This window comes from Calypte anna, chromosome 2, assembly GCF_003957555.1.
Source record: "Calypte anna isolate BGI_N300 chromosome 2, bCalAnn1_v1.p, whole genome shotgun sequence".
NCBI lineage: Eukaryota > Metazoa > Chordata > Aves > Apodiformes > Trochilidae > Calypte > Calypte anna.
The window spans coordinates 43,071,876-43,094,355 of NC_044245.1; positions in this window are offsets into that span (position 1 = coordinate 43,071,876).

A 22,480-nucleotide genomic window follows, 5' to 3' on the forward strand; every position below is an offset into this window, starting at 1 on the left:
GGAAATAGCCAGTTTTCAAATAAAGTGTTTAAAATAGCTTATGAAAATGCCTCCCTGTCCCTGGCTTCTATCTACCCAGCTGCTGTTTTATAGTCAAGTCTTCCAATTATTTCTTAAATTATACTTCGACTCTTGATGACTGATGGGAGACCAAACGAGGCATGCAGGGAGTGGACACAGCAGAGAGAGAAGCTTAGACATACTATTAATTCTGAGAGCTGTATGAATAAAGTGATTACCCAAAGGTGTTTGTTTTTTGTATTTTCACTCTCTTATTTTTTAAAAAAATTAGTAGTTCTTTATGACAGCAATACAGACTTCTCCAACAGAGTGATTGTGGGCAACGTGCCTTTAAATTGGATTTTTCTAATCACATAACTAACTTCATCAAGCAACCAAAATCAATGCTTTGCAATAGACATGGACCAAAACCCTTACTATTCAAGCATGAACTTCAGCTTTTATCTCATCTCAAGGGTTTTCATTGCAAAGCAGACTTTTTTATTATTATTATTAGTCCTCCTTCCCTGGTGTCTTCAATTTGATTTTCCAGTATCCAGAATAGTTGTTTATTTTTAACTACTCAATCTTGGATAGAAAATTTTGCCTCTTAGTTCTTCATTGCCACTGGTAATAAAGCTTTGTGGAAGGCATTCTAATAATGTAGAGAGAGAAGGAAAAGCAACACTTCCAATGAACATTAGCCATTAGCTCTGATATTGGAATCTCATCCATCTAACTCCTTAAGGACAAGTTAGCAATTCACAGGGGTGCAGTTCCACATCTACATGAAATGGCATAGAAAGCCCTTTGGTTCAGCAGAGCTGCCTAATCCCAGTGCCCTTGAGTGTGTGGATCTTTACGGGTGGTGTGTTTTTATTTTTCATTGACTTCATTTGGTTTCAGAGGGACAACTGACCACTTGCTTAGCTATATGTGTTGTTGTGGGACCCAGAAATGCACATGGAGTGCCGTTACTGTATGAAGAGCATCCTGCATGTTTGCTGCTTTCCCATGTATGCTGAGCAACCTGTGAATGCTCACAGTTAGTGGTGTTCAGTGCCATGATTGCCCAGGGGTCTGTCTCTACATCAGGGATGCCTTTGCTGTTAAATCACAGTTTATCTCATCAGCAGCATAACCAATGTACACATAATCAATGTATAGTTAATCGATGTATGTTTATTTATTATTATTTATTTATTATGCAACGGTGGTTCAAGGGTTGGACTCAATGATCTCTGAGGTCCCTTCCAACCCAGCTGATTCTATGATTCTATGATTCTATGATTCTATTCAATGGACATAAATGTATGTATCTTGCTTTGTCTTATCCACTGGAAACATTACGTGCATGTATTCAGGAACAATAATTTTTAAATGAGTTAAGAGCATTAGAGCAGATTGTCTAAGGGACCCCTCAAAGCTAAGTCCACACGCTGGACCCAATTTCTGCCAGTGACTGGTGAGCTTGTATCAGGGCCACCACCTTGTAAGAGCACTGGGGACCTCAGAGAGGCCCATCCCAGTATACAGTGACCACAGCAGAGGAGCTCACCCCAGTGTGCCATCAGCAAGACAGGGCAGTTCATTCTGTGCAGCAGCAGCTGGGACTCCCAGCAGCAGAAGGGCTGTAAGGTTATTCCAACCTTTTCTATTATTTCCACCCTTTACACAACAAACCAGTGATCCAGCCTTAAACGCCCATGCAGACACTGCACCTCCGTGGTGCAACACAGCCTGGTGCTGAGCTGGATGAAACAGACACACCCTCAGTAATTTTCCTTTCTGGCAGGTAACTAATGCCTTTGTCTCCCTTCCTTGTTTGCACTTAATCTTATTCCTTCACTCTTCCGGCAGCTTCCAAAATATCCATAGTTTATTGATAAAGAGATGAGGGAACTGAGACCAAGCTAAAGCTTTCAACCAAGAGAGCAGCTCCAGGTGAGTGGTAACAAATCATTTGGTGAAGTTTTACCTCTGTTGTTTTCCAAATAGACATCATCATGTGAAGGCAACTCACTGTGAATTGCCAGCAAACTCTTTTCCAGAGTGCAAGGCAGTTCCAAAAGAAAAAAAAAAAAACAAAACAAAAACAAACTTCAAAAGGAAACTGTTTTCCTATGAAAAAGGAGAGCTCTGCAACGTAAAAGCAGCCATATAAATGTCTATGCAGCTTATTTCATCCAGTGATAGTTTTGCTCCTGCTAATTAGAACATCCATATCCTCCCACAATTCCAAGGCCCGGGAACTTCAAGGTTGGCTACTGTTTTCGGGAAAACCACAATAATAGAACATGGAACACTTTGAAACAGTGTAAAGGAAGCGAAATCGCCTGAAATGGCTGTCAAACAGAAAATGTTGCCTTTCTTGGTGCACTAGGGTAATTTTCAAAGTTAATTGTTTCTTAAGGTGTAAGCATGTCAAAAGTGAGCCCTAAACCAGTAGTGGAGGCTCTGAATTGTGTATTAATGGTCTGTATGTTTTCCTATTTAAATTGGGTTGCCACAGAATCTCCGACCTGTCCTACCAGGGCACTCCCAACAAAAGCTTAGAATCATAGAATGGTTTATGTTGGAGGCAACCTTCAATATCATCCAGTTCCAACCCCCCACCATGGGCAGGGACGCCTCCCACTAGATCAGGTTGCTCAATGCCCCATCCAGCCTTCCCTTGAGCACTTAAAGGGAGGGGGCAGCCACAACTTCCCTGGGCAACTTCTTCCAGTATTTCACCACCCTCATAGTGAAGAATTTATTTGTAATATCTAACCTAAATCTACCCTCTTTCAATGTGAAACCACTACCTCTCATCCTAACACTACATTCCCATATGAGAAGTCCCTCCCCAGATTCCCTGTAGCCCCTTCAGGTACTGGGATGCTACTAAAAAGTCTCTGCAGAGCCTTTTATTCTCCAGGCTTAACAGCCCCAGCTCTCTCAGCCTGCATTCATAGAAGAGGTGCTCCAGCCCTCTGATCACCTTCATGGCCTCCTCTGGTGTCACTCCAACAGCTCCAGGTCCTTCTTGCTTTGGAGACTCCAGAACTGGATACAGTGCTCCAAGTGGGATCTCATGAGAGCAGAGGAGGAGAATCACCTCCCTTGACTTGCTGATTATGCCTCCTTTGATGCAGCCCAGGACACGGTTGGATTTCTGGGCTGCAAGAACCCATGGCTGGCTCACTTCAAGTTTTTCATCAGCCATCACCTTGAAGTCCTTTTCCTCAGGGCTGTTCTCAATCCATTCTCCACCCAGCCTGTAAATGGTTTTGGGATTGTCCCTGCCCAAGAGCCCAGGACCTTGCACTCGTCCTTGTTGAACTTCACGGTTATGGCAGAGCTTAGATATGGTTTTCTTCATTTTGTGCCACCAACATGGGAGATAATTTCCCCTGCAGTTGTGGGTGCTTTTCTGCTCCACATTCCTGCAGGACCCATGCACACAGTGGGAGCAGGCTGTCCTTGCAAGCAGATGTCTGGCTTTGCAGTGCCTTCCATGTGTGTATTTCTCTTACAGCTCCCTGATGGAACTCCAGGAGCTGTGACGGGGAAGAGGCAGATCACAGACTTGTGCTTCAGTCTGCCAGATGGATATCCAAAACTGCTGGTGAGGAGAAGAGGAGGCCTGGCCAACTCTTCTGTGGATCTCAGTAATCCATCTGGCTTAGGTACACTGAGCCTACAGGTCTGTCCTTGAAATCCTTTTCCGAGAAGTCATAGTCTACAGCAAAACACCCGCTTTGATTTTTTACCTTCTCCTATGCTTTTGTCCACAGGAGTGACTTTAGCCTTCAGCTGGCAGAAGGCAGAGTGGCATACAAGGAATATGGACTGTAACACTGTAGCAGGAGGAGCCTTTCTTGCTCCTGAGGCTCAACGAGCTGCTGGCCCCTCCATGCCTCACACCAGAGTGAGCTGAGCTTCTCTCTGTGGGTGTGTGTCCCACCTTTATTGGCCCCGTGGTAATAGGGGCCTGCCCTAACCAGGCACAGGTGGACTCACACCCACTCTTTGTCAACTCGAGGCACCTGGTTTATCTTGTTTCTCTACATAACACTATTTTTTTTCTGGCCAGAACCATCTTGCCTCATGGCCACACTCCAGACTTGACTCTCCTGCAAGGGCATGGACTTATCTATCCACAGCAGGTGGGACTCCCTGGTGTACCTCATACAACGAAGTTGTTCAGAACTGGATTGTTTTGGTTTTTTTTGCAGAGAACTAAAAACAATGGACAAAATAGGAGTTTTAATGAGTTTTACCTGCAGCCAATGCACAGCCTGCTGTCTCTGCCCATTGGCCTGTGCCCTGAGCCTGGGTGACATTGCCCCAGATCCCTACCATCCTTTCCGTACCTTGCAGATGGTGCTGGAGTCAAAACAGTCTGGAGAAGCAATGTTGTTGTGGGAGTTATTAAGATCTGTGAAGGATGTGTGTCAAAAAAGAGGGCTGGAGGAGAACCTTTGTAGTGACAAGGTTTTCTTTTGCAGACACTCCAAGTCCAGAACCACAGGGGTTAATATAAACCTGTTGGGGTTTTTTTGCAGATTAGATCAAGAACCAGTTGACAACTGCTGCAAAACCACTCTGTAAGAAGGCTTGACTGTCACACACAGCTGGGCACACCATCTCAGCTTGTGGTATACTCCATACTCAGAAAAACAGTCTCTTTTTGTTGTCCATTTTTCCACAGGTGTCAGGTTAGAGGTGGATTGTAGCATGTTGTTTTGTAGGGACCTGTGTGTTTCTGGTGAGTACAGTAAGCCAATCCAGGCTGGCTCATGCTCTACGGGGAAGTAACTGGAAATCCCCAGACCAGAGTGTCCCTGGTGCTTGTTCCAGCCTGTGCTGGGAGTTCCTGACCCCTCTGACTTGACAGCTTACCTGCACGTGTGAACTGCCCCAACCCTGGTCAAGCCCAGTCAAGGGCATCTATTGCCATTAATCACAGATCTCTGCTAACTTAAGGAAGATATGGGGAGACAGGTTTCATAAATGTGTGAACCAGGTATTTCGTGTGCTCCATGTCCTGAAGCTGGCAACCTGACAAATATGCTACTCTTGAAAATATGTGCTATGAATGTAATTTTTAATACAGATTATTTGCTTAGGACATTGCTAGGTGACTGAAAGTGAAGTTTCCCTTTATAGCCAAGCCACGATTCAGATCATGCCAAACATGCCAGGTATGTGAGGTGTTAAAAATAAATACCTAGCTCTAATGAACTGTTTAGCACATCTGAAAGCACCCCAGGCCTTTAGTAGCCATCTAGCCAATTCTTCTGCTCCTAGGCAGAATCAGTTAGATGTAAACCATTTTTGACAAGCATTTTCCTAATTTACTCTTAGAAACCTTCAGTGACAGAGGTTCAATAAGCACCCCAGGCAATCTTCTTCAGTGTCTCACTTAGAGTTAGGAAACTTAACTTTCTAACCTGAGACTCCTTGGACTCTTTGCTGCAGTTTAAGTTCACTTCTCCTTGTCCTGCCTGTGGTGTAAAGACTATTCCCTGCACATCAGGAGCAGCATGTCTGAAGGATGCAGCCCTTGTTCTTCTCAGTCTTCTGTTTTCCTTTTTTGTCCCACTGACCACTGTCCATTTGTAGTCTTTTCTCACCGGTGGTGTTATCTAGACACCCCTCCCCTCCTGGGTCATTGCTTCCCCATTCACTACTTTTTTTTTTTTTTTTTTTAAATGCTGCTAGATGCTAAGTTTTAATAAAATTACACTTTATTTTATTTTAATTTATTATTTTATTTTAAATAAATCTCTGTGATGATCAGAATGTGTAGTGTGTGATGCTCACTTACCCATGTGAATCATTTCTCCCATTTTTCACCACAGCTTGGTATCATCTGTACAGTTTAAGTTGGGACCCATCACCCCTAGGTTTTTCTGCAGTGGTGGAAAGACCAAGAGCTACAAATGTAAAATGCTTTGTGCAGTTATCCTTCAGATCATAGGCAGGCATGGAAACAGGCAAGAGGAGGATGCTTTTAGAGAACTGTGTGAAAAGCAGGATATGGGAATGCAGGGGGTTCAGAAGAAAGTCTTCAGGCTGTCTATAGGAGGACTTGTTGTCAGAGTTGCAGCCAGTTTCTACACCACCCTCTTGCATCCCAGCCCAGCCTGGAGCTTTCACAGTTTGTTCAAGTCAAAACCAAAACAGCTACTCCAGTGTTTGCAACCTTAACAGGTCCACGAGGTGATGAAAGCTGTACAATGTCACCCTAAACTGGGACCTTGGCTCACTCAGATACTCACAGGGAGTCCCTGATAGATGCTTTTTTGCCATGCTGGAGTTGGGTACAGAAGTGAACACATGCCATAGGGATTGTCAGCCCTGACTCATGTGTCTCTACTGGGCTGTGACTATTGCTGCATTCAGGCAATTCCACCTCTCACTGACACAGCACTAAGTTGGGAGGCATAGGGCTGAACCCAGAGAGGTCACAGCAATGTGATGACAGCACCAGCACAGGGGTGGTGAGCAGGAAGGATGCCAGGGCAGGAAAGGGTGGCAGGATGGGGATGAGAAAGCAGAACTCAGAAAGCTCTAAGCAGTATTGCTCCCTTGTTACTGATTTCCGTTTCTATTGAGAGGGCAGCTTTTTTCCCCCTCATCATTAGGAACACAGGGTATATTTCCTGAGTATTTTCTCCTCCCTTCATGCAATGAGGAGCAGTCCGGTCAGGTAAGCTGCTCTCATTGAAAGCCAGATAGATCACTTAGAAATGAGAAAGTCTGGGTTTGAAGAAAGCCACCTTTTATTTTCCCTTAATGTCCTATTGTTTGGCAGGCTCTGGCAATGCTGCATCCCATGTGCACAGCATCCACTCCTGAAAGAAAGGCACACCCCAGAGCAAAGAGGAACAGGGCTGTCATCCTGGCTGCAGAGAAACAAAAGCTCCAGGAGCCACTGCTGTCATGAGCAAAAGGGACAAGGAGCTTTGCAGCTGTCACACTCCCAGTGAAGCTCCCTATTCTCTCACCTCCTGCCATCCGCACTCATCAGGACTCCAGATATTTCCCCTTCCCTCTCCATGTCACTGGTGAGCCCCCCGGGATGCTAATGCCATCCCCTTGTCCTCTGCAGCACGAACAAGAAGCTCCGTTCTGAGCCTGGTTCAGCAGGAAGCTTCACACCACTAATTAAAAAAGATTCAGGGGTTCGTTGGGGTTTTGTTGTCTGTTTCATTGAGGGCCTGCAGCAATGAGCTGGCTCCCACACCCCCATCAGGGTTAATTATTTATGAATGTCCCACAGAGACTATGTCCTGTCAGAAAATGATTAAGCCAAACACTCGCTGGCTGCACCGCTTGGCTGTCGTGGCAGATTTTATCACTGTCAGAGCAGGATACAACCCTTATCAAAATAGGCAGACTACCTAATTGTCTCCTCTGGGAAAGAAAAAAAAAAAAAAAAGGTCCCCTTTCCAACTCCTCATCTCCTTAGAAAACAGCAGACCCAAAAGAACTATTTATATCTATATAAAAATACATAGGTATAGGTAAATAGACATTTGCATGGCTGTAGTTAATGCATACAGACTAACGTGCACACAGGTATTAGTGAAAGGTGATGATGATATCTTGTATCTTGAGTATCTTCTTCAAGGTGTGAGACAGTGGGCAGGCCAGTGCTATGGTGGTAGGTGGATGTCACCAGGTGTCATGGAGAAGACAGCTCAATACAGATATATGAGGAGACAGAGCCAAGTAGCTAGTCTCTTTTGCACCAAGCCCTGGTGGATAGTCCCTGCTCTGCTGTTCCCTTTGCTATACGACAGTGCCATAGATTTTCCCCCAGTATGTGGTCCCATGGGCCAGCACCTTCAGGCAGGGGCAGGAGAGACGTCGATCCCACTGTATTTGCAATATTTTGCAGTGTGTGCACCCTAAAAAATCAGGACCCCAGTTTGCCATCTCTCTTGGAGCACTGTTATGGAGTACTTTGCTCACTGATCTATATTGTTGGGGAGGGCTGAGACGGGTGAGTGGTGTCCCCAACTCAAACCTTTGTGTCCTATCAAACACTCACATATCCTGGACACCTGATAAGGTGTGATCAGGGCCCTGCTGGAGATACGGGACAGGGTGAGGATGGATGAAGTGGGGACACTGACCCAGTAGCTCTCTTCTACTGTTCAGTAATTGCTCACAACTGAGACTTTAGTATTTAGTGGGGATTTATGTTGTGATTCCATCATTCATTTGTTGTATGAACAGCAAATTTTGCTGACCTGGTGACAGGTCTCCCCAGTTCAGAACTCAGTGCAGCTCCTGTTCTGTGGCAGCAAGCAGCTTCCCTTATAGCATTAAAAAAGAGGCTAAAAAAGAGCATGGGGGCCACTATAGCTCTTTATGGTCCTCCTATAAATCTGTTATAAAAACGTGCCTAGTTAAGCTAAACATTGGGCACACTCATCCTGCTGTGTTAAGTAACATATGCCACCACTTGAGTGCATTTGGGGTGAAGAAACACCTTTCACTTGATTGAAATAGCCTCCTGCTGGTTTTGTTTAATGGTCATTATTTCCTGTATTGGAGGAGAAAGTGAAAACCTGTTTCCCAGTTCTCCACCTCCATGTCATTTATGACTTTACAGACCTTTAGCATCAACCTCTGCACTTTGTGGATTGCAGGAAAAAAGAGCCCCAGGAACATTTATCAAATCCCCTCACATGCTTCCTTGAGCATCTTGCACTCCACTCTTTTATGGGTCCCAGCCAAGAGACTGGGACAAAAAGCCTATAAAGATATGTTAGACATTGCCCCTCTTCAGGAAACTATTTAATCATAGGTCTTGAGTTAAGAGTGTGAGGCATACGGATGCATAAAATTACCCAAGATGGGAAGATTTGGTCCAAGAAACACTCGCTACCAGAATGGAGGAGGTTCCAGAGGCTGCAGCTCTTTCTCCCCTCGTCTTCCCCAAAACTCCTGGTTAACACACTGGGCTGTGTGCCAGGGGAGCAGATGTACTACTGCATGGTGTCTCCTCCCCATATTGTGGCCGTGTCCATCACTGATTGTGCCCAGAATCATTGTTAATACAGCAGCTGACTTGGTGAGAAGCAAAAAATAACATATGATCCCTTGCATCTGCAGAGTGCCCAAGAGCTTCTTCTCTTCCCTCTAGGAACAACGAGCAGTATCTGTGAAGCTCTCTTGCATCCAGTGTGTCCACAACCCAAAGCCTCATTGTTTCTTCATTAGATCTTCCCTCCTCATGTCTTCAAATGAGGTAACTGCAGAAGCCAGTGTGTCTGTGTCAGGTTAATACGCTTTAAGCAGCAGAATATTTATGTTCTCAGCTCAATTTTGTCCCCATGCTAAGGTTTTGTCAGGAATGCTGCTTGTCACTTGTGTTAACAAAAGCCACCACTCGTGATCTGAAGTCCTAATGAACCTCTGCATTGTGGGTGAGTTTTCTTGTCCTGCTGTTGGGCTGGAAAGTGCCTTCCAGCAGAAATATCTGATTTCAAAAATGGTGAAAAAAGAGATGGTGATTGATGCATTCAGGAAGACACTGAAGAAACCAGGTTGTACAATAACACAAATTGTTGCAGAACACTGGTTTCTCTGTTCCTCTGGCTCCACACTGCAGCACCTCATGAGCTTTGGCCCTGCAGGGTGAAGTGCTGCAGCTCCAGCAGCTGAGGGAAGGATGAAGGGGACCACCCTGCCTCCAGCTGCCCTCTTTTCTTTCCAAAGAGCAGCTGGGATTTGGGTAAAGAGGGAAGAAGTTATGCTGCAGCTCCTTTCTTCATGGAAGGTCACAAGTGGCAAAGACAGATGGAGGCAAGGGGCCAGAGACAGGACCAGTCATGGTGGGGTTTTTGTCTCCTTTTGGCATAACCTGTCCTGGAGATAGCTCATGTTAGGAGCTAGTGGCAGCCCTGAAAGGCACTCACAATTCCTCCTTATTTGGGATGGGAAGAGGAGAAGAAGGGACACAATGTATTTATTACCATCCCAGACATATTCAGCAAGCTGTCAATTACCAGGCTGTAGCATATACAACTGTATCATGCACTGCTTATATGGGGAAAAAAAGTAGTTTAAACAAAGTATCAAGGATTATATTCCTTTGGCTTGTGGTTTACCTGTGCTTCAGAATGAGTCTGGTGCCTTTCCAGTTAATCTGAGCTGAGCTGCTTCCTTTGGGGACACTCCTGAGCCCCCTCCTCCAGGTTTGCAGGTGTAGTAGGTCAGGGAAGCTGAGTCCTGTTGCCTTCCACCTCAGACTTGTCCCCTGACTTCAGAGGAGCTGCTGGGGCTGAGGGAGTTATTCTAACCAAGATGTAGGCCCCATACATCTGGCCTGATATATTAATTTTTAGCAGCTGAGAGCTGCTCAGAGGTCAGCTGTGGGAGAAGAGTTTACCCAGTGGGAATAACATGGATGTTGATGTGAGAATTTGTAGGGAGGAAAACACTCTTTGTCCTGATTTCTGTAGGTCTTTTTGTGACCTTGAGACAGCCACAAGTAGCATCAATTCTATTCTTGCACTTCTCATGTCTAAATATTCATTACTTAGCACAGTTGTGAATTCAAGTACTTGAACACTTGTTGTACATGTGTAACCTCTACCACAGACCATCCTTGTCCATAAACACCAGTGAAGCACATAGAGGAGAAGTCACACACCATCATCTTAAGCAGTTATTTGACTCACATTTCTTTCAGCAGTGGCCTCTTCCTTTGCTATTCATCACCCTGTAGACACATCCCCCTTTTTGTTCCATTAGCTCCTAATTTGGGGCCAAAAGGTGAACCAGCCTGGAGAGAGAGACTGGGTTAGAAAAAACCTCATCCGTGTGGGAGGTTGTTTTTAACACAAATCACATCCCCAGCCCTGCTTAGTGTGACCCCTGATGAAGATTCTCACTGGCACAACTGAGAGAGCAGGGCTGGAGAGAAATGAATGGCCAAACACAGAGTGATGCCCCTGCCCGAGCCAGATTGCCTCCAAAAACGTGCAGGCTGTCCAGGTGTCCCTGTCTGCTAATGCTGCAGCAGCAGATGTGCACGCAGGGGCTGCCTGCTACACAGGCTTTTCAAAACCTGTTTTGGCAGCACAGTGGCATATGGACTCTGAATACTGAAGAACTGCAACTGCACTACATCTGCTGAGGAGCTGCACGCAGGACAGAGAAGGCAGAAGTCCAAAGGATAGTTCCCAGCCTTGCTGCTGCAAGATCCCCAGAGACTCTTTTCTCTAGTTCCAGTTCCATACAGTTTATTAAAATGCAAACCAAAAAACTTCTCCTCTTATTTATGCAAATTTCTCTTCACAAATTTAATTACTGAAAGACTAGGATGGGCTCAAGTGCAACTGATATGGATTTTCTGATAAAATGCACCCAGATTACTCTTCCTAAGAATAGTTAAATATTTGGTGATAACTTCTACCCCTACAAATCAAGCACCTATTGTCCACCTTAATTTTTTTTACCATTCTTTCAAATCACTTTGCTCTCTTGCTTTCCAGTGGGGAAACTTCAAATATTTAAGTTCAGTCTGAAAAAGCTGACAATGAATTTGCAGTGTGTGAGCTGAGACAAATGTCCTGAGCTATCTGTCAACTCAGAAGCCATCAGTCCAACAAAGCCAGAAGCTGATGTTACACTAACCCATCTTTGGCATGTCTGCTCCTATAAATACATCACCCACAGAGCAGAGCTCCATGGGCTGTCAAGGGGCAGGCTTTTTATTTATGACACCCATAAATAAAAAGAGGGAAGATTAATTTCCTGTTTTGAAATGAGTCTCAATTCAAAGGGAAAACTACATCATGAAGCTGACTATATGCCTACAATTTAACCTACACATCTTTCCTGTTTAGCCATTAAACATATTATTCTCTGCTGGATGGATGTGTCATTCCCGTTAATGTTAATGATAGTCCCACATATGCTGTGATAGAATAAATGCCAAACTGCATGAACCATTTACTCCCCAAAGGGAAAGGCAACTCCTTCAAGCAATGCAGGAATTTGACAGCAAAGTGGTGAGAGTCAGGGAAGAACAGAGAGAACTTCTACCCAGTCTGAGATGGTGGGAAATTGCTTTGCCAACAAAAAGCCAACCAAAGATGTTCCCACACACTCTTCCCCCATCCCTGTTCCATTGTGCTGTCATTCTCTGCTCCCTGAGCTGAAGTATCTACAAATGAGCTTCTAACATGACTGAGGTTTAAAACAGCCCTTCAGAAGAAATGAGAAACATGGTTACTCTTGCTGGTTTTTAACCTAGTTCATTTCACAGCACAGTTCTGTAGATAGTGGTAGTAGAGGCACCAGGAGCACCAAACCATGGCCAGAGGCCAGGAGTGAGAAATTAGGGTAGGGATGGGGAGGAAACTTCCTACGCTGGGGTAGAAGGGAGAAGGTGAGCCAGAGGATGTGGAGTCACACTGGGATGCTTGCCTTGGCACACAGTGTGTGCCTGTGCCACCTCCACTCAGTGACACCAACTCAGGGAGATGCAGGTGACTTATGCCTCCCAGCTGCTGCCTCCCCAGGGTTTGATCAGCAGATGGCTTCTCATCCAAGCATTTGCCCAGGCTCTGAGGCAGCTGGTCCAGTTCTCCTGGATCAGGGCCAGGTCATCCAAGGTGCATCCCTGTCATCTGTTCTCCATAGCAGTCATGTATATGTACCAGGGCAGCGTGACAAGGGACTCCACAACCCAGAAAATCCAAAAGACCAAATCCAAAAGAAGGAAAAGGCTTCTCCAGAATGTCTTTAGGAGTTCTCTATGTAGCTGCCACATAGTTGGTTAGATGCACAAAAAGAGCAGGAGCTGAGTGAAAGTCAGCTCTCAAATTTACTGAAGAGGAGTGATTCTGTGCTTCTATGAAGAAATCAAGGCTAATTTAATTTTTTTAGGAGTTCTCATCTGTTTCCTTTAATACAGAAAGCTCATATGCCAGCATAGCTAACAGGGACATTGGTGATATCAGCAGTCTTCATTTTCTCCTTGAAAGCCCTTCTCCTCTGTTACCACAGCTAACGAACCATTTTATGGGCTATTGCGGTTGCAGATTGACACTTTTTAAGTCCTGCTGCCAGATAAGAGTGGTGCATGCATTCTGAGAAATGAAGGGGTAGGTGACTGGAAGCTGTACTTTGATGAGCAGCAATTGCCAAGGAAAGGAAAACAGAGGTTCATGTACCTGCAAGACCACCTGAGCTGCCCATCGGATGCACCAGTTTCAGTGGTAGTGGTAAAAACCCCACTATTAATGTCTTCTGTGTAATCTGTTTGATTGTCCAAATGTTCAAGACAACAGCATGTATCAGGTCAGGTCAGGTCCCATAAAATCTCAGTCCTCACCCCGTGTGATCACAGGGACCTGCAGGCTGGGTCTGTGGGCAAGGCTTGCCATACACTGTATGAACAACGCTGCCACAGGGCCAGTGGGAGGAACGAAATTTTATTAGGAAGGTAACCATGATTTCTATTGTTCTGAAAGAACAGTAGGTGAAGAAACCACCATGTGATAACACGTACAAGTTCGTGAACCGTGCAAATGATGCAGTGAAGAGCTGTGCCAAGGGTACAGGGGACTTTAGCTACAAAGGGACAAAACTGCCTCACACAGCAGCAAATCACCCTTTCTTTTCAGTGTGCTGGCTGGGTGTGGATAATGATGGCAGCAGGCAGGTGCTTAGTCACAAGGATGTTTGGTCTTGCCAGTGCTCTTTTTACAAAGGCAGAAGCTGAGTGGCAAGGAAGGGCACCAGGAGTTTGGCTGCAGCTCCCAGAGCCCACAGTGGTGCTGCTGAAGGACCATGCACAGAGCACCTCAGTGAGGAGTGGTGAGGAGGAAGAAGAAGAGTTGCAGTGATTACTTCTCACAGGCACTTGCTATGGCCATATTTCCCTGGGGGTTTTCCATCAGATGCCGCTGTGTCTCCGCATCCATTTCTGTTGCTTGCTCTGGCCGAGCCAGGATTCACTCAACTCTCATCAGGTGTTTTCCTGTCTCATGACAGACCAAACTGATCATTTCCACCAGTCCCTTGCTATGATGCCCTCTTCCTGGTCTCAGTCCTTTGCCATGTTCTTTTCACCTTTCCCTTTCCTTTTCCTGGGTATGCTGCCAGCTCCTGATCCACAGCCCACTTTGAGGCAGGTTCTCTGACCTCCCAGGTGTCTCCTCCTGGGTTCTTTTCCTTTGCCTTGAGCTGCAGTCTGGTGGCATGAGGTGGATGCTGCTGTTGCTCCAGAGCTGACTGAGCCAGCACCCCTCCTGTGAAGCAAGAATATCAGCAAGCTGTTGTTCATGGATGGTTTCCTCTGTAGCAAAGATAGATATTTTTTCCTCCAAGGAAACCCACAACCCATTCCCCCTGCCTCAGTTTTGAATGGCTATCTCCACCACCTCTGGCACCTTTCTTGAAGACCCCAAGTGTGTTAAGTCTATCCCTAATTTCCCTCATGAGCTCTTCTGTGTACTGATGTATGACAGCAGGTTCCCAGGACTGGTGGTGCACACCTTTGCCAATCTGCTGCTGGACTGCAATCTATCTTTTCCAGGTGACCCTGCATGGGCACAGTTATTTCATTAACTGCTCATGGGTGCTTGGGAGGGATCAGGGAGTGCTGATGCATTCCAGCTAGTAATACAGTAATAACATTACTGTTCTGCAGGTAGTGCCCTCCCTCTCTGTTTGGGGCAACAGGACAAAGAAACTGCATGTTGAAAAAGCCTAAAGGAATTTAGCAAGAGCCTTGTTGTTGTGCCTCCCAGAAAGATGTTTCCTCCTACCCCAAAGAGTTAGAAAAACACACACCCATGTGTTGGGTGGGATTAGGGGGAAGGAAGTCCTGACACACAGTTTGAGGGGTGTCAACAGGCCCTTCATCATTCCACTTTACATCTCCAGCTCATGGCTTTTGGCATCCATAAGCCTTTCTTGCCCTCAAGCTCAGACATTTCATGGAGGTGAGAAGGGGGTCCACATGTCTGTGCTTTGTAATTTATCTTTTGCATAAATAATTTTGTTGTGGTCTGCTATACTAAAGGCTCAAGCAGGCTCAAAAGCAGAGCTGGATTTATCAAGGTTAAGGCATACACTTTCTGCAGCCAGCAGCACATGGAGGAGAGATGTGACAAGATATCGTGGTTGGCCACCCTTGGCACTGCATCCTGGAAGCCCATGGATAGCTGGGTGACCCACCAGCAGCCTTTGTCATGAGATGCCAGCAGAGCCCAAACTCAGCATGCTGGGCTCCCACAGCTCTGAGCTGCCACTCCCCATTGCTGTGACATGACTCACAGGCAGTTCAAAACCTTCTCTGATAAAAGTTGTGCTGAAACAAAAAGAAATACAGCAAACAAGAAGTAATCGAATTAAAACACAAAAAGCAGCCCTCCCACTCCCTCCCCCCCCCCCAAAAAAAACCCCAAAAAACCCCACAAAAAAAACCCAAAACCCACCGAAACCAAAACACAAACTTCAAGAAGAGACAACGTAAAAACTTCTCAACGTCTATTGACCAAGAGGAAAAGTGTGATGGGATAAAATCTGGCACTGTTTTCCTATGTGGATCTCTGCTTTTCCAGTACAATGTGTCCTGCTGAATGAAACTGTCTTTAAGGATGGAGAGAAAAATGGAGAGCTGTGCTTGCGGGGTGCCCAGCTAAAAAAAAAGGTGAAAAGGCAGCCCCAGTCCTGGGCACACTGATTAGGAGAAAAACCTGGGAGAAAGAAGCATATTTTCTTAGCTGCACCGCCACTTATTTATCCTGCAGTTCACATTCATTCCAGGTAACTCCTCGCCTCTTTACGGAGAAATGTGATGCATGCGCAGCCACTGCCCTGCAGGCAAACGCAGCGCTGGTGTCGGTGTCGGTTCTCCCCTCCGGGGCTGCTTGCTGCAAGACCAATTGCTTCCAGGGGCTGGCAGCAGGAATTAGGATCTTGGCCTGAGGTCTGGCCCAACTCCTGGGTTGCCGGTGCATGCAGAGCCATTTCCTCAGCACCCTTTATCCTCTGTCTGTGCCAGTGCCTCCTGCTAAACTCTTGTCCCTCTCCCGGTACTGTTGAAAGCTGGCTGGACATGGAGCAGCTGCCTGCAATTGGCTTGTCAGCCAGAAGTCATCTGAAGGTGGCACAGCTTCATTTCCTTACATAAAATGATAGAGGGGTTAGGGCTGGAACAGACTTTAAAGATCATCTAGGTCCAACCCCCCTGCATGGGCAGGGACACCTTCTGCCAAATCAGCTTGCACAAAGCCCCATCCAATTTGGCCTCTTACCCCGAGAGGGGGCATCCATAATTTCTCTGGGCAGCCTGTTCTAGTGTCTCACCACCCTCACAGGAAAGAATTTCTTCCCAATATTTAATTTAAAATTCTTCTCTTTCAGTTTGAAAGTGTGTCGTCGTGTGTGTGTGTCCTCCCCTCATTCAATCATTACATGAAAGTCCCTTTCTAGCTTTCCTGTAGGCTCCTGCAGGTACCGGAAGACTGATATAAAGTCTCCCCAGAGCCTTATCTTATCCAGGCTGAACAACCCCATGGCCACTCCAACCCCAAAAGCTGAGAAGGTGCAGGGAAAAAAATAGTTCCACTTCCCAGTCCTGGGCAGAGGTGACAGGTAAAATGAGTGCCCATGCAAGGTAGCTGGAATTGCAAGGACCTGGGGCATGCAGAGATGTGACATCTGGCCAGTGGCTGCAGCGTGGCTGAGGCCAGCACAAGACTGGGGAGGCAGCTCAAGGCTGTGAGCAGACCAGTGTGACCAGCAGCTATGTCACTGCAGCACCGGAGCATGGATGCGCACACAAACTGGGGCCAAGAGGGGTAAGCACCAGCTCCTCCTGCCCTACACAGCTTTGACGATGCCAGCACCCACCTTCAGGATGCTTCTGCCCCCTCCTCTCCAGGTCTTTCTCCGTGGCAATCTGTCTTTCTCAGTCCATCTGTCTCCAAAGCGGGGCTTTTAACCCCTATGCACTGATTCTTTTTTTTCCCCAGCCTAACCCATTCTCCAGCAACTCAAGTTGCAAAAGAGGAAAAGCACGGTCTTGCAGGCCAGTAGCGAACTTGATTTTATCACCCTTGTGGTGATGGAGTTGCTTCAAAATTTAGGCTCTGCTGACCTCTAGGGGACTGCTACAAACCCCAAACCGTAACGGGTTCAGAGCTCATCACATTCCACAGCCCTTGACATGCTCCTAAGGATCCCTGTGCTGGATATAACACCTGGGCACCTTTAGCAAAACTAGAAGCTGTAAATAAAAACACGACTCCAACACTATCCCTTCCATCCTACCATTAGAGCAGCAACACCTTAAGAGAAGTGTAAGGTTGTTGAGGAGAGATATTACCTGCTATCAGACTGCTCTATATAATAATTGCTTTTATTTCAGCATGGAAAAGCACTTGGGAGCTTAAGAGGCTGTGGTTTTCAAACCCTTCTGTATCAGTTTGTCTAACAAAAGGTATAACAGCCTTGCCTTGGTGTCAGCACTACTACAGCACTATTCAGTGAAAAATGTGAGTGCATATACCTAGGCACTGGAAATAAAGTTAAATGTGCTTTTTATGGTATTTCCTAACTCACTAAACAAGTGGTGGAAGTAAGAAGCTTGTCACAGAAACAATGGAACACAAAGATTTGTGGGAAGAAAGCATAAAATTTGATGTGTTTCCTCAAAGAGCTCATGGAGCTGCTTGGGGAGGCAGGGGGTAACTCTGGACTTCCCACCGATTCTACTTGAAGACAGCTGTGGTGGGAGGCAAAGCAGGAGCTTACAGAGTCAACACAAACTGCACACCTCTAATAGATCTGTTCTCCTTGATACAAAGCCAGAACCTGTCATAACCCTGGAATTTCCTGATTTCCTCACTTGGAGAAGGCATGATGTAGCTCTGGAGAGCTGGAATGGACAGAGCCAGGCTGGGGTAAAAGCTACGCAGATGGATGAGTGTCCCTACCTGCAACCACCACCTTCTGTGCAAGCTCCCCCCCAGAGCAGGGAAGGTTGTTGTCCCTGGGCTGAGGTCCATGTTAGCAGAGAGCTGCTGTATCTGAACTGTCCGTGTTCACTTGACCTTCTGACAGAGGAAAGGAGGTTGGAGCCAGGCAGGGGTTGGTCTCTTTTCCCAGGCAACTCTCAGCAAGACAAGAGGGCACGGTCTTAAGTTGTGTTGGGGGAGGTTTAGGTTGGATATTAGAATTTCTTTACCGAGAGGATGATCAGGCATTGGAATGGGCTGCCCAGGGAAGTAGTGGATTCTCCTTGCCTGGAGATATTTAAAAAGAGACTGGATGTGGCACTCAGTGCCATGGTCTAGTAACTGCAACAGTAGTGGATCAAGGGTTGGACTTGATGATCTCTGAGGTCCCTTCCAACCCAGTCGATTCTATGATTCAATTCTATGATTCTATGAAGTCCATCCAGCAGACCTGAGCAGGCAGCAGGCTCCAAGTTGTCAAACACATGCTGGAATCATCGTCTCTGCTGCAGAAGTGTCTGTATCTGTAGCCAGAACCTAATTGTCACAGAAACTTCCACCATACAAAAGTCTCCCAAGAGGTAGTGGGACTTGTGTTGCCACTAATGTGAGGGAGTCAGTCCTGGCAGGCACTTCACTATGCAGAGGAATGGTTTTAGGGCCAGTTCTGAGGTTTCTGGACACACCATTGGGCACTTAGTTGGCACACTCCTACTGAGTGCTTGTGCCACGGGAAGTGCCAAAAATACACGGTGAAATGCTAAATTAAAGCACTTGCCCCTCCATGGGCTGGAACATGTACTTCAACCCGCAGACTAGTCTCACAACAAAATGTAACAACTGACAGTGTTCCTTCAACTACATCAGCGTGAGAAGACATCAAAGTGACCATTAGAAGTACAGTTTTTAAAGAACAGAAACAAATGAGTTGAACACAATCACCACTTTTCATTTCAGCATAGTTACATGATTCTCAATTAGGACAGATGTCTCCCAAATGTGTACCAAAAAGAAGAGGACCTGGGAGATCTGAAACACTGGCTCTTCCACAGATATTACCACAAATTCCCATTTTCTGACAGCAAATCCACTGCCTCAGACTGCACCAAAGAGAATCATCTGGCATTTCTGAGCTCTGTCCTGCAAAGCAGGACTTACTCTGCAGTAAAACCTCTGGTTCCTTTTACTGCACACATCACAGTTGTGCTTTAGCCCCTCAAAATCCCTGTTCATTTGATTTTGCTCACAGAGAAAACACTCCATGAGGCATGAGAGTTTGGTAAGCTCTTTAATGGCAAACTCATGGTCTAATGACACTGCTGGACTGGATGCCTTGGCGGTGGGAGAGAAAGGAGGTCTAGAAGAAAGGCAGAGCTCCACTGAAGGCTTACACTTTTTAAAGCATTCAATATAAGGGCAACATCTTTTGGCGACCTATTTCACAGCTTCATAGTCCCAAAGACAGAGAGATCTTCCAGCCCGAAAATTGGTAGAAAGCACACCAAAGGCAGCCTTTGCATGGTGTGGCACGACTTGGCTTCTGCTTAGTGTGTTGAGGTCTGACTTGTTCCTGCATTAGTGAAGGAAATCTTGACAACAACAAAAAAAGGTTGCACTGACTGAAATCCAGAGCTGGCATTTCCACCACCTCCCCACAAGGATGAAAACAGACACCCTTTACACGCAGCGTTACCGCAGATCTTTGCCTACATGTGCAACAGCACATTGGTACAGAGAGGGAATTTCCAAGTTCAATGTATTTTACATGAATACAGTGAGCTTTAGTGTAGTCAGCAGTAATTAGTTCAGAGAAGCTGGTTTTTTTTTTTTCCTGTAGATAAATGAACATCCTTTTTGTTAATCTGTATATGTGTTTTGACCAAACTCATACTGATGGTGCAGTCCTACAGTGACGCCATAGAAACGGGGTTTGCAGTAATGCAGATGTGTCCTGAGGGATTCCATTTATTTATTCTTTTTTAATTAACAATGAGAAAAAAGTCAAACACATAGCATGTAAACGAGAAGTTGGCTCACCAAGTGATTGATTGTGGGCACATAAAGAGGCTTTCCTCACACACCTGCCACAGACATCAGGTACCAACACTGTGGCTAAGTCCCAGAGAGTCCAATAAAAACCTGAGGTCTGCCCTCAGACCCTTTCCTATCAGAAGTAAGGACCAAATTTAAGGAATACCTTTATTTTACTATCTACCTTGGAGGTCACATCCCTGAGCCTTCAGCTCTGTGGTGACTCTGCAGGGATCACCTCAATCCCAGCCTGACACAGGGCCAAGAGCCACTTCCCCAAGTGACTCCTGCCTGGATGCCATAGGAAGGCTTTTCAGCTGCAGCTGGCTGCAGATAGGATGCCAGGGAGAAGGGGAGGTCCTGTCAGAATTAAACAGATAAACCAAAGCATTTCCATCTGCTCAGCAACTTACAGAAAGGGGGATCCAGCTACAGCCCCTAAACCCTTCCTGATTTTCCATGTCCTGTGGCTCGACAGAAAGCAGCCAGTGCTGAGAAACAGACCTGGAGGCTGGGCCAGGCACCCTAGTGACTGGCAGCCAAAGAAGTCTCATTTTCTGGATGCCCAGCTTGGAAAGCCTTAATGGCTCCTGATTTTCAGAGACTGGACTATTTAGCTAGGCACTGCTCTCCATGAAAAGACCTTGGGTTAAATGACTGCTCTCTTTTGCACAACCCCTGCCCAGGATGGACCACTCAGTCCTCAGAGGGTAATACATCTCCCTTGGCCACCTTGTGAGAAGGATAACATGGCTCAGTAACACACACTGTGCTGAACCAAGGCTCTCGCTGATGCCAGAGTGGTAGGGATGGAAACGAGGAAAAGATGGACATGGGACCTTCAAAGGCACAGCACTATGCACAGAGGGAAGCTTCCTGGAAAATAACCCAGACCAGGGAAGGAGGTGGAGCTGGAGAAGTCTGTTAGTGTTAAGGACATCATGCTCAGGGGTGTGCTGTTCCCTTAATTTTTGCGAGGAAATGGGTTACAATTTTTTTCTCCTAAGTTCTTTAAGGAGATTTTACTGTACACCTAATGAAGCAGCTTCACGTTCCCTGACTGCTGCTCCTTCCTACTCACACAGTCTCATAAAAATGCTGGGGAAGAGAGGAGAAGGCTTTTTAGTTTGCCTTTTCTCCATCCCTTCCCCTTTCAATCATCTCAATGCATTCATCAGGCAGGGCACTAATGGAAAAACAAACTCAAGGTCAAGGCCCCAGTAAAGTCCAAAGCAGACTTTTTATAAACTGCGTAGGTTCACTAGGCAGACACACAGCATGATGTTTTGAGCTGTCTCAGAAGTCCCAACATCTCTCTGGAAAAGGCCTTGTTCACTCTTCCCCTGCTAACCAAACCAGTTGTTAAATCTCTGAAATCCGCTTTTCTCTGGCACCCCATGTATTTCTCATTCCCTAAGCAGCACTCTGCTTACCACATTCATGCAACCCATATTCAGAAGTGCCAGTTCTGCAAGATGCTCTGCTCTGGTATACTTACATTTAGCTAGAGCATGAAATACCTATGAGCAGGGTATTATTTCAAGTGTGTCCTTTCCCTAAGAGTTTGCTTTGAGGATAAGTAGCGATAATGCTTCTCACCCACAGATCTAAAAGGACTTCATACACTGGTGGGCAAATAATACTTCTACAGAAGGCTTAAGGTGGGACTTCAAAGGAATTACCCTGCTCCCACTGAACTTCATGGAGGTCTGGATCCACAACTGGAGGCCTGACTTGAATTCCCAACTGCTGAGATCCACCTGGAGCTCAGGACAAAGCATCAGCAGAGTTCTGAAAGCACATTTTCTCACCAAGTTCCCGGACTTACAAGTATTTATGCACGTGTTTGCAAATCTTGTGTCTCAGTCTGGCAGCTAAGCCACTGGGTCATGTTACCCCTGGTTAATTAATGAATGGCTACTAACCACAGTATGTGGTGGAAGTGCAGGAAAAATAAAATACAAATAAAATATAAAAATACTTTGTAATACAACTAAACCAGTTCCGCATCTCTTGCATCATTTGGTAAGTTCTGAACAAGTAACACAATAATACAGAAATGTATTCGGTCAAAGTAAGCAATCAGTATTTTCTGATAAAATACATTCTATATTAGTGCTCATTCACATTTATTACACATGTAAATTAAATCTTCTATATATAAAATTCCAGTTTATTCTCAATGCTGCCTGGCCATGCTTCAATTCATGGATAAGCAGCAGGGATAAGCACACTTAGCTCCCAGTGAAGTGAGAGGTGACAAGAGCACTCAGATCTCTGCAGGACCAAGCCTCACACATCCACTGGAGCACTCAGTCCTGCAGGTCATGTTTGAACAAAACCTTGCTGGCTTCAGAGGGAATTTCGCAGGGATGGGAGCTGCAGAAGGGCCCCCCAGCTGTCTAGCACTTGCAGTCTGGTATGAAGGTCACCCAAATGGCACATGACATTCCAAAAAAAAC